This window comes from Mobula hypostoma, chromosome 13, assembly GCF_963921235.1.
Source record: "Mobula hypostoma chromosome 13, sMobHyp1.1, whole genome shotgun sequence".
Lineage (NCBI taxonomy): Eukaryota > Metazoa > Chordata > Chondrichthyes > Myliobatiformes > Myliobatidae > Mobula > Mobula hypostoma.
In genome coordinates this window covers 2,448,618-2,461,710 of record NC_086109.1, presented here as the reverse complement: position 1 = coordinate 2,461,710, position 13,093 = coordinate 2,448,618, and the positions used below count along the sequence as shown (strand labels likewise).

The window sequence follows — 13,093 nt, the reverse complement described above, 5'->3', positions numbered from 1 at the left end:
GTAGCTGTAATAGTATCCCTGACCAGTAATGCTACCCCTCCTCCCCTTTTTCCGCCCTCTCTGTCCCTTTTAAAGCACTGAAATCCAGGAATATTGAGAATCCATTCCTGCCCTGGTGCCGGCCAAGTCTCTGTAATGGCCACTACATCATAATTCCATGTATATATCCAAGCTCTCAGTTCATCACCTTTGTTCCTGATGCTTCTAGCATTGAGATACACACATTTCAGCCCTTCTACCTTACAGTCTTTACACCGTTTATTCTGCTTCTCTTTCCTCAAAGCCTCTCTGTATGTTAGATCTGGCTTCACTTCATGCACTTGTTTCACTGCTCTATCGCTCTGGGTCCCATGCCCCTCGCAAATTAGTTTAAACCCTCCCGAACCATGTTAGCAAACCTACCTGCAAGGATATTGCTCCCCCTTGAGTTCAGGTGCAACCCATCCAATCTGTACAGGTCCCACATTCCCCAGAAGAGATCCCAATGATCTAAAAATCTAAAACCCTGTTCCTGCTCTTCTAAAAATACTGTCCAGAAGAAGGCAATGACAAGCCACTTCTGTAGAAAATATTGCCAAGAACAATCATGGTCAAAAACCATGATCGCCCACATCATACAACACGGCACACAGTGATGATGATAATGATATCGTTGACAGAAGTTATCCTTCAGCCTGGTGGTATGCTTTTTTGGGCTTTTATTATCTGCCTGATTTGGGAGGGGCATTGTGGTGAAGAGAGCATATCTGAGGTGAGTTGGCTGCATTACAAAAGCAGCAAGAAATGTAAACAGAGTTTATGGAGGGGTGGGGTTTCCATCGTAAACTGAGACATGTCCACGATTATCTGCAGTTTCTTTCAGTCATACGCAGAGCAGTTCCCAGACCAAGAAGTGGTGCATCCAGATAATATACTTTCTATAGCTCATTAATAAAACTCGGCAAGGGGAAAATGCCGAAGATTTTCAGTCTGTTACGGAAGTAGAGGAGTTGGTGAGGTTTCTTGGCCATTGTGTCCACATGGTTAGAGCAGGATAGGATGTTGATGTTCACTCCTAAGAACATGAAGGTCTCAACCTTCACAACCTCTACAACATTGATGCAGTCTGTGCACTGCTTCATCCTGAAATCAATGAACAACTCTTTTGCTTTGATGGCATTGAGGGATAGGTTGTTGTTATGACCCCATTTCACTTGGTGCTCTGTCTACTTCCTGTACTTAGATAAGTGCAAAGTGTTGTAGTTTGGGAAGTTAAACCAGACAATAATATATACAGCAAAAGGCAAGCCTTGGACATAGAAACATAGAAAATAGGTGCAGGAGTAGACCATTCAGCCCTTCGAGCCTGCAAAGCCATTCAGTATGATCATGGCTGATCATCCAACTCAGAACCCTGCACCAGCCTTCCCTCCATACCCCCTGATCCCTTTAGCCACAAGGGCCATATCTAACTCCCTCTTAAATATAGCCAATGAACTGGCCTCAACTATTTCCTGTGGCAGAGAATTCCACAGATTCACCACTCTCTGTGTGAAGCAGTTTTTCCTAATCTCGGTCCTAAAAGGCTTCCCCTTTATCCTCAAACTGTGACCCCTCGTTCTGGACTTCCCCAACATTGGGAACAATCTTCCTGCATCTAGCCTGTCCAATCCCTTTCGGAATTTATACATTTCGATAAGTTCCTCCCTCAATCTTCTAAATTCCAATGAGTATAAGCCTAGTCGATCCAGTCTTTCATCATATGAAAGTCCTGCCATCCCAGGAATCAATCTGGTGAACCTTCTTTGTATTCCCTCTATGGCAAGAATGTCTTTCCTCAGATTAGGGGACCAAAACTGCACACAATACTCCAGGTGTGGTCTCACCAAGGCCGTACAACCGCAGTAGTACCTCCCTGCTCCTGCACTCGAATCCTCTTGCTATGAATGCCAGCATAACATTCGCCTTTTTCACCGCCTGCTGTACCTGCATGCCCACTTTCAATGACTGGTGTATAATGACACGCAGGTCTCATTGCACCTCCCCTTTTCCTAATCGGCCACCATTCAGATAATAATCTGTTTTCCTGTATTTGCCACCAAAGTGGATAACATCACATTTATCTACATTAAATTGCATCTGCCATGAATTTGCCCACTCACCAAACCGATCCAAGTCACCCTGCATCCTCTTAGCATCCTCCTCACAGCTAACACAGCCGCCCAACTTTGTGTCATCCGCAAACTTGGAGATGCTGCATTTAATTCCCTCATCCAAGTCATTAATATATATTGTAAACATCTGGGGTCCCAGCACTGAGCCTTGCGGTACCCCACTAGTCACTGCCTGCCATTCTGGAAAGGGTCCCGTTTATTCCCACTCTCTCCTTCCTGTCTGCCAACCAATTCTCTATCCACATCAATACCTTATCCACAATACCGTGTACTTTAAGTTTGCACACTAATCTCCTGTGTGGGACCCTGTCAAAAGCCTTTTGAAAATCCAAATATACCAAATCCACTGGTTCTCCCCTATCCACTCCGCTAGTGACATCCACAAAAAATTCTATGAGATTCGTCAGACATGATTTTCCTTTCACAAATCCATGCTGACTTTGTCCGATGATTTCACCGCTTTCCAAATGTGCTGTTATCATATCTTTGATAACTGACTCTAGAATTTTCCCCACCACCGATGTTAGGCTAACCAGTCTATAATTCCCCGGTTTCTCTCTCCCTCCTTTTTTAAAAAGCGGGGTTACATTAGCTACCCTTCAATCCTCGGGAACTAGTCCAGAATCTAATGAGTTTTGAAAAATTATCACTAATGCATCCACTATTTCTTGGGCTATTTCCTTAAGCACTCTGGGGTGCAGACCATCTGCCCCTGGGGACAGAGAGAGCTAGGGGTACAAAGATATAGCTCCCTGAAAGTGGCAGCAGTACAGGATAACGAAGAAAGCATTTGGCACACTTGCCTTCATCAGTTGGATCACTGCGGCAGGAGTTGGGGTATCATGTTAAAACTGATGTAGATGTGAACCACCTAGGTGTTGTTAAGGCTTTATAAAGAACTGGAGAGGCCTCACATGGAGTATTGTGAGAAGTTTTGGGCTCCTTTCCTAAGAAAGCATGTCCTAACGTTGGTGAAGGTTTAAAGGAGGCTCACGAAAATGATTTCGGGATTGAAAGGTTTTTCATCTGAGAAGCATGTGAAGGCTCTGGGCCTGTACTCACTGGAGTTCAGAAGAATGAAGAGAAACTCATTGCAACCTATCTAATGTTGAAAGGCCTCGATAACATGGATGCGGAGAGGATGTTTACGATGGTGAGGGAGTCTGAGACCAAAGGATACAGCCTGGCAATTAAGACCAATCCATTTAGAACGGAGATGATGAGCAATTTCTTTAGTCAGAGAGTGGTGAATTTGTGGAATTTAATTGCCACAGGTAGCTGTGGAGGCCAAGTCATGGGATAAATTTAAAGTGGAGGTTGATAAAGTCTTGATTAGCCAGGGTATGAAAGGATATAGAGAGAAGGCAGGAGACTGGGGTGGAGGGAAATCAATTAGCCATAATGAAATGGCGAAGCAGACTCAGCGGGACAAATAACGTAACTCTGCTCCTGTATCTGTGGTGTTATAGTCATATAGTGTGTAGTCCTGATCACCTAGGTATATGGAAGGATGTCATTAAATTGAAAAAGGTGCAGAATGCATTTATGCAGCTCTTATTCGGACGGAAGGGTTGGAAACATAGAAGCATAGAAAATCCTAGAGCACAAAAGGGATTTTGTTGTTTCTTCGTATCTGGGTTCAGTGGTTTGTCAGCGCACACCATTACACTGGATATTCTCTCTTCACAGAAACAAGTTCATTATCACCGGCATGTGATGTGAAATTTGTTAACTTAGCAGTGACAGTTCAATGCAATACATAATCTAGCAGAGAAAAAATATAAAATAAAATACAAATAATAAAAATAGTAATAACTAAACAAGTAAATCAATTATTGTATACATATATTGAATCGAATTTTAAAAAGTGCCAAAACAGAAATACTGTATATTCAAAAAGTGAGGTAGTGTCCAAAGATTCAATGTCGATTTAGGACTCGAATGGAAGAGGGGAAGAAGCTGTTCCTGAATCGCTGAGTGTGTGATTCCCCTCTCCTATATGACAGCAGACATAACAGACACACCCAAGCAGGCTCAAAGACGGTTATCACAAGAGTTACAATCAAGATGAAATCTGCCGATGCTGGAAATCCAAGCAACACACAGAAAATGTTGGAAGAGCTCAGCAGGCCAGGCAGGATCTACACAAAATACTAGAGGAACTCTGCACTGAGTTCCTCCAGCATTTTGTGTGTGTTTATTACAAGAGTTATCAGACTCTTACAATGATACCTAAAAGATGAGCTCGGGGTCACCCTATTGCTGGATCATGATTCATTTGCAAATCGAAGGTTCTTTGGAAATGAAGAATAAGGCATAAAACATTGGTTTTGATCGAATTGTTAAGTGTTACAAAAGCAAAATAATAATTAAAAGAATAAAGAAAAGACCAATCAAAAAAAAGTTGTGGTCTTATACTCAGACTAGAGTAAAACAATTCATAACAATTAACCTATAAAACAGCAACAGTTATGTAGCGTCACAATTGCTACTGAAAACCAATACCTATGAAGCAACTGTGCCATATTTACTGGAAAATTCACAGATCTATTTTATGGATGCATGTGATTATCTATAAATATAAGCAAGTATGCGATTAAGTTAAACCACAAGAATGTTTACAATTCTACACCCTAATACAACATTCCCTATTGGATTCGAAATCACATATTTACATAGACATAGAAACATAGAAAACCTATCGCACAACACAGGCACTTCAGCCCACAAAGCTGTGCCGAACATCTGTCCTTACCTCAGAGTTGCTCATAGCCCTCTATTTTTTGCAGCTCCACGTACCTGTCCAGGAGTCTCTTAAAAGACCCAATCGTATCTGTCTCCACCACCGTCGCCGGCTACTCATTCCACACAATCACCACTCTCTGCGTAAAAAACTTACCCCTGACATCTCCTCTTGTACCAGCTTCCAAGCACCTTAAAACTATGACCTCTCGTTTTAAACATTTCAGCCCTGGGAAGAAGCCTCTAACTATCCACACGATTAATGTCTCTCATCATCTTGTACACCTCTATCAGTTCACCCCTCATCCTCCTATGCTCCAAGGAGAAAAGGCGAAGTCCACTCAACCTATTCTCATAAGGCATGCCCCCCAGTCCATCAACATCCTTATAAATCTCCTCTGCACCATTTCTATAGTTTCCACATCCTTCTTGTAGTGAGATGACCAGAACTGAACACAGTACTCCAAGTGGGGTCTGACCAGGGTCCTAGATAGTTGCAACATTACCTCTCAGCTCTTAAAGTCAATCATACGATTGATGAAGGCCAATGCATCGTATGCCTTTTTAACCACAGAGTCAACCTGTGTAGCAGCTTTGAGTGTCCAATGGATCCGGACCCCAAGATCCCTCTGATCCTCCACACTGCCAAAAGTCTTACCATTAATACTATATTCTGTCATCATATTTGACCTACCAAAATGAACCACCTCACACTTATCTGGGTCGAACTCCATCTGCCACTTCTCAGCCTAGTTTTCCATCCCATCGATGTCCTGCTGTAACCTCTGACAGCCCTCCACACTATCCACAATACTCTCAATCTTTGTGTCATCAGCAAATTTACTAACACGTCCCTCCCCTTCCTCATCCAGGTCATTTACAAAAATCAGGAAGAGTAGGGGTCCCAGAACAGATCCCTGAGGCACACCACTGGTCACCGATCTCCATGCAGAATATGACCCGTCTACAGCCACTCTTTGCCTTCTGTGGGCAAACCAATTCTGGATCCACAAAGCAACGTCCCCTTGGAACTCATGCCTCCTTACTTTCTCAATAAGCCTTGCATGGGGTACCTTATCAAATGCCTTGCTGAAATCCATTACTCTGGATCTAATGCTCAACCTTCATCAATGTGTTTAGTCACATCCTCAAAAAATTCAATCAGGCTCATAAGGTACGACCTGCCTTTGACAAAGCCATACTGACTATTCCTAATCATATTATGCCTCTCCAAATGTTCATAAATCCTGCTTCTCAGGATCTTCTCTGTCAACTTACCAACCACTGAAGTAAGACTCACTGGTCTATAATTTCCTGGGCTATCTCTTCTCCCTTTCGTGAATAAAGGAACAACATCTGTAACCCTCCAATTCTCCAGAATCTCTCCCGTACTCATTAATGATGCAAAGATTATTGCCAGAAGCTCAGCAAACTCATCCCTCACTTCCCAGAGTAGCCTGGGGTATATCTCATCCGGTCCTGGTCATTTATCCAACTTGATGCTTTCCAAAAGCTCCAACACCTCCTATTCCTTAATATCTACAAGCTCAAGCTTTTCAGTCCATTGTAAGTCATCCCTAAAATCATCAAGTTTCTTTTCCATACTGAATACTGAAGCAAAGTATTCATTAAGTACCTCTGCTATCTCCTCGGGTCCCAGACACACTTTTCCACTGTCACACTTGATTTACCCTATTCTCTCATGTCTTATACTCCTGCTCTTCGCAAACTTGTAGAATGCCTTGGGGGTTTCCTTCATCTTGTCTGCCATGGCCCCTTCTGGCTCTGGCTCTTGAATTATACGGAAAGACTGGATAGACTTGACATTTTTCTTCTGGGGCTTGGAAACCTGAAGGTGATCTTGTGACATTTATAAAATCATGATTGGTGGAGGGAAGCTGTGAAGGTTCCTGATAAGAAGGCAGACGAGAGAAACAGCAGCTAATATTATGCCTGTGTAGATCACAGACTGTCAGCATTAACAGTGAATTCTTCAGTTTCAGGTAAGCTGGTCCTCCTTTGTGTACTGTCTTCACATCTTGATCTACCTTGATCCCATCGCTATATCTCTTTCCCCTCCTCTAACTCCACCATCTGCCTATCACCTACACATTACCTTTCCCCCTAATGCCCCCTCTGCCCTCCACAGTTCCCTCTCTTTAATCCGCGTGCTGCTTCCTTTCCAATCAGATCCCATCACCTTCACTTTCACCAATCATCTGCCAGATGCTGGTGTCACTCCTTTCCCCATCGGCCTATCACCTCCCCCACAACAGCTGGATCCGCCCATCACCTGCCCATTCGTGCCACTCCCTTCACCCCCCACCCCCACCCCTGCCGCATCTCTCTACGCTGGCCATTTTCACTTTCCCTCAATCCAGATGGAGAGTCTCAACCTGAAACATCAACAGTTTCAGTCGTTACATTTCATTTCAGAGAAATGTATACAATATACATCTTGAAATTCTTTTTCTACGCAACCATCCAGGCAAACAGAGGAGTGCCCCAAAGGATGAATGACAGTTAAACGTTAGTACCCCACAGCACCCCCATCTCCCCCTCCCACACACAAGCAGCAGCAAGGCAACAACACCTCCCTCCCCCACTAACAAAAATACTGCATCAGCATCCTCTACCGAGCACTCAGCATCAATAAAGACACAGACTTGCAGTACCTCAAAGACCACTCGTTCACCCGATAAATCAACATTCCATAGGCTCTCTCTCTCCCTAATAAGGGAAAAAGATGTGTCTCCATTTCACCGTGAGAGAGGAGACATCATCTGTCCATTTCTCCCCACAGATGCTGTCTGACATGCGGAGTTCCTCCAGCATTTTGTGTTGCTCCAGAGTCCAGCGTCTGCAGTCTCCTCAGTCTGCTTGATAGGAAATGTTCAAAAGGATATGGGCCAGATGGAGAGAAAAAGGGTCATATTGTCACAGAGCACAGAAACAGGCCTGAGGCCATGCTGAAACCATTTAAACTGCCTATTCCCATCGACCTGCACTGGGACCAAACAACTCAATTCCCCTACCATCCATGTACCAATCCAAACTTTTCTTAAACGTTGAAATTGAGTTTGCATGAACCACCTGTGCTGCCAGCTTATTCCACACTCTCACAGTCCTCTGAGTGAAGGAGGTTTCCCTCAAGCTCCCCTTAAACTTTTCACCTTTCACCCTTAACTCATGACCTCCATTTGTAGTCCCACCCAACCTCAGTGGAAAAAGCCTGCTTGCATTTACTCTATCTATACCTCTTACAATTTTGTATACCTCTGAAACCCCCTTATACTGGGTGTCTCTGGAAAGCTGGCTTGTTAGCCCCTCACTAACAGCCACTAAATTCTGATAAACCCACCTTTCTCTGGCTTCGTACATTTAGGGTGCACACAACTTGTGTCCTGCCAAATCTGTGAGCTTAGGATGTCTCGCCCACCCGAAACCTGGCTTGGGTGAATGCTGTGTGATTTACTGCCCCCGGCAAGGGATAACAGATCGTACAGTGCATACTATTAAAAATAAGTATATTTAAGAATGTTAATTTAAACAAACAGTTATTAAATGAAAGAAACAAACAAAAAAAGGCCATTACTCTTAAATATTCAAATGTGCACTTAAGTTGGAGATCATCTTGAACTCTTCTCTCACTGACATGCTGGTCCCTCGGTCTGAGTAAAAGCACAAAGCACCTTCTGAACGTCACTCAAAATCCATCTGAAACAAATGGCTCTCCCAAGGGAGTATTGGGTTTTCCTCTTGATGCCGTTTATCTGCACAAAGCACCTTCTGCAATAGGAATGGTATCCTCAGCCATCTTTTCCCCCTGTCTTCTCCCAGCTCCCACCAACAAAGACCTTCTCCCATTCCAACCATTCTGATTGGCTGACAGCACATTCCTAAGTTGAATAGAAAACCTTTTAATTTAGTTCAAACCCAAACACAACAGACTGCTCTTACAGAATTGCTAAAATGAAACACCTACGGCATAGCATTATACCTCCATCAAATCTGCTCTAAATCTTCTACATTCTCAGGAACACAGTCATAACTTGTTCAATGTTTCCTGATAATTCAGGTCCACTGGACCCAGCAGTTTTCTTTGTACCCCTTCAAGCTTGTTTACATCATTCCAACAGAACAGTGAGAAAGGCAGAGATTGACCTTGGATTCCAGCACAGCAGTGGGGAAGCAGAGATTGACACTGGATACCAGCACAGCAGTGGGGAAGCAGAGATTGACACTGGATACCAGCACAGCAGTGGGGAAGCAGAGGGTGACACTGGATACCAGCACAGCAGTGGGGAAGCAGAGGGTGACACTGGATACCAGCACAGCAGTGGGGAAGCAGAGATTGACACTGGATACCAGCACAGCAGTGGGGAAGCAGAGATTGACACTGGATACCAGCACAGCGGTGGGGAAGCAGAGATTGACACTGGATACCAGCACAGCAGTGGGGAAGCAGAGATTGACACTGGATACCAGCACAGCAGTGGGGAAGCAGAGGGTGACACTGGATACCAGCACAGCAGTGGGGAAGCAGAGGGTGACACTGGATACCAGCACAGCAGTGGGGAAGCAGAGGGTGACACTGGATACCAGCACAGCGGTGGGGAAGCAGAGGGTGACGCTGGATACCAGCACAGCAGTGGGGAAGCAGAGGGTGACACTGGATACCAGCACAGCAGTGGGGAAGCAGAGATTGACACTGGATACCAGCACAGCAGTGGGGAAGCAGAGGGTGACACTGGATACCAGCACAGCGGTGGGGAAGCAGAGGGTGACACTGGATACCAGCACAGCAGTGGGGAAGGCAGAGATTGACACTGGATACCAGCACAGCAGTGGGGAAGCAGAGGGTGACACTGGATACCAGCACAGCAGTGGGGAAGCAGAGGGTGACACTGGATACCAGCACAGCGGTGGGGAAGCAGAGATTGACACTGGATACCAGCACAGCAGTGGGGAAGCAGAGGGTGACACTGGATACCAGCACAGCAGTGGGGAAGCAGAGGGTGACGCTGGATACCAGCACAGCAGTGGGGAAGCAGAGGGTGACGCTGGATACCAGCACAGCAGTGGGGAAGCAGAGGGTGACACTGGATACCAGCACAGCAGTGGGGAAGCAGAGATTGACACTGGATACCAGCACAGCAGTGGGGAAGCAGAGGGTGACACTGGATACCAGCACAGCGGTGGGGAAGCAGAGGGTGACACTGGATACCAGCACAGCAGTGGGGAAGGCAGAGATTGACACTGGATACCAGCACAGCAGTGGGGAAGCAGAGGGTGACACTGGATACCAGCACAGCAGTGGGGAAGCAGAGGGTGACACTGGATACCAGCACAGCGGTGGGGAAGCAGAGATTGACACTGGATACCAGCACAGCAGTGGGGAAGCAGAGGGTGACACTGGATACCAGCACAGCAGTGGGGAAGCAGAGGGTGACACTGGATACCAGCACAGCGGTGGGGAAGGCAGAGATTGACACTGGATACCAGCACAGCAGTGGGGAAGGCAGAGATTGACACTGGATACCAGCACAGCAGTGGGGAAGGCAGAGATTGACACTGGATACCAGCACAGCAGTGGGGAAGCAGAGGGTGACACTGGATACCAGCACAGCGGTGGGGAAGCAGAGGGTGACACTGGATACCAGCACAGCAGTGGGGAAGGCAGAGATTGACACTGGATACCAGCACAGCAGTGGGGAAGCAGAGGGTGACACTGGATACCAGCACAGCAGTGGGGAAGCAGAGGGTGACACTGGATACCAGCACAGCGGTGGGGAAGCAGAGATTGACACTGGATACCAGCACAGCGGTGGGGAAGGCAGAGATTGACACTGGATACCAGCACAGCAGTGGGGAAGGCAGAGATTGACACTGGATACCAGCACAGCGGTGGGGAAGGCAGAGATTGACACTGGATACCAGCACAGCAGTGGGGAAGGCAGAGATTGACACTGGATACCAGCACAGCAGTGGGGAAGCAGAGGGTGACACTGGATACCAGCACAGCAGTGGGGAAGCAGAGGGTGACGCTGGATACCAGCACAGCAGTGGGGAAGCAGAGGGTGACGCTGGATACCAGCACAGCGGTGGGGAAGCAGAGGGTGACACTGGATACCAGCACAGCAGTGGGGAAGCAGAGGGTGACACTGGATACCAGCACAGCGGTGGGGAAGCAGAGGGTGACACTGGATACCAGCACAGCAGTGGGGAAGCAGAGGGTGACGCTGGATACCAGCACAGCGGTGGGGAAGCAGAGGGTGACGCTGGATACCAGCACAGCAGTGGGGAAGCAGAGATTGACACTGGATACCAGCACAGCAGTGGGGAAGCAGAGGGTGACACTGGATACCAGCACAGCAGTGGGGAAGCAGAGGGTGACACTGGATACCAGCACAGCGGTGGGGAAGGCAGAGATTGACACTGGATACCAGCACAGCGGTGGGGAAGCAGAGGGTGACACTGGATACCAGCACAGCGGTGGGGAAGCAGAGATTGACACTGGATACCAGCACAGCGGTGGGGAAGGCAGAGATTGACACTGGATACCAGCACAGCGGTGGGGAAGCAGAGATTGACACTGGATACCAGCACAGCAGTGGGGAAGCAGAGGGTGACACTGGATACCAGCACAGCAGTGGGGAAGCAGAGGGTGACGCTGGATACCAGCACAGCAGTGGGGAAGCAGAGGGTGACGCTGGATACCAGCACAGCAGTGGGGAAGCAGAGGGTGACACTGGATACCAGCACAGCGGTGGGGAAGGCAGAGATTGACACTGGATACCAGCACAGCAGTGGGGAAGGCAGAGATTGACACTGGATACCAGCACAGCAGTGGGGAAGCAGAGGGTGACGCTGGATACCAGCACAGCAGTGGGGAAGCAGAGGGTGACACTGGATACCAGCACAGCAGTGGGGAAGGCAGAGATTGACACTGGATACCAGCACAGCAGTGGGGAAGCAGAGATTGACACTGGATACCAGCACAGCAGTGGGGAAGCAGAGGGTGACACTGGATACCAGCACAGCAGTGGGGAAGCAGAGGGTGACACTGGATACCAGCACAGCAGTGGGGAAGCAGAGGGTGACGCTGGATACCAGCACAGCAGTGGGGAAGCAGAGATTGACACTGGATACCAGCACAGCAGTGGGGAAGCAGAGATTGACACTGGATACCAGCACAGCAGTGGGGAAGCAGAGATTGACACTGGATACCAGCACAGCGGTGGGGAAGGCAGAGATTGACACTGGATACCATCACAGCGGTGGGGAAGCAGAGATTGACACTGGATACCAGCACAGCAGTGGGGAAGCAGAGATTGACACTGGATACCAGCACAGCAGTGGGGAAGCAGAGATTGACACTGGATACCAGCACAGCAGTGGGGAAGCAGAGATTGACACTGGATACCAGCACAGCAGTGGGGAAGCAGAGGGTGACACTGGATACCAGCACAGCAGTGGGGAAGCAGAGGGTGACGCTGGATACCAGCACAGCGGTGGGGAAGCAGAGGGTGACACTGGATACCAGCACAGCGGTGGGGAAGCAGAGGGTGACACTGGATACCAGCACAGCAGTGGGGAAGCAGAGGGTGACACTGGATACCAGCACAGCAGTGGGGAAGCAGAGGGTGACGCTGGATACCAGCACAGCAGTGGGGAAGCAGAGATTGACACTGGATACCAGCACAGCAGTGGGGAAGCAGAGATTGACACTGGATACCAGCACAGCAGTGGGGAAGCAGAGATTGACACTGGATACCAGCACAGCAGTGGGGAAGCAGAGGGTGACACTGGATACCAGCACAGCGGTGGGGAAGCAGAGGGTGACACTGGATACCAGCACAGCGGTGGGGAAGCAGAGGGTGACACTGGATACCAGCACAGCAGTGGGGAAGCAGAGGGTGACACTGGATACCAGCACAGCAGTGGGGAAGCAGAGATTGACACTGGATACCAGCACAGCGGTGGGGAAGCAGAGGGTGACACTGGATACCAGCACAGCAGTGGGGAAGCAGAGGGTGACGCTGGATACCAGCACAGCAGTGGGGAAGCAGAGGGTGACACTGGATACCAGCACAGCGGTGGGGAAGCAGAGATTGACACTGGATACCAGCACAGCAGTGGGGAAGCAGAGATTGACACTGGATACCAGCACAGCAGTGGGGAAGCAGAGGGTGACA

At 47.9% G+C, this 13,093-nt stretch overlaps 1 protein-coding gene across 1 annotated transcript in view; it reads left to right on the top strand.

Moving 5' to 3' along the window:
- Positions 1–13,093, top strand: part of LOC134355366 (uncharacterized) — a 53,256-nt gene that overhangs the window by 16,103 nt on the left and 24,060 nt on the right. The gene's annotated exons all lie outside the window — the stretch shown is intronic.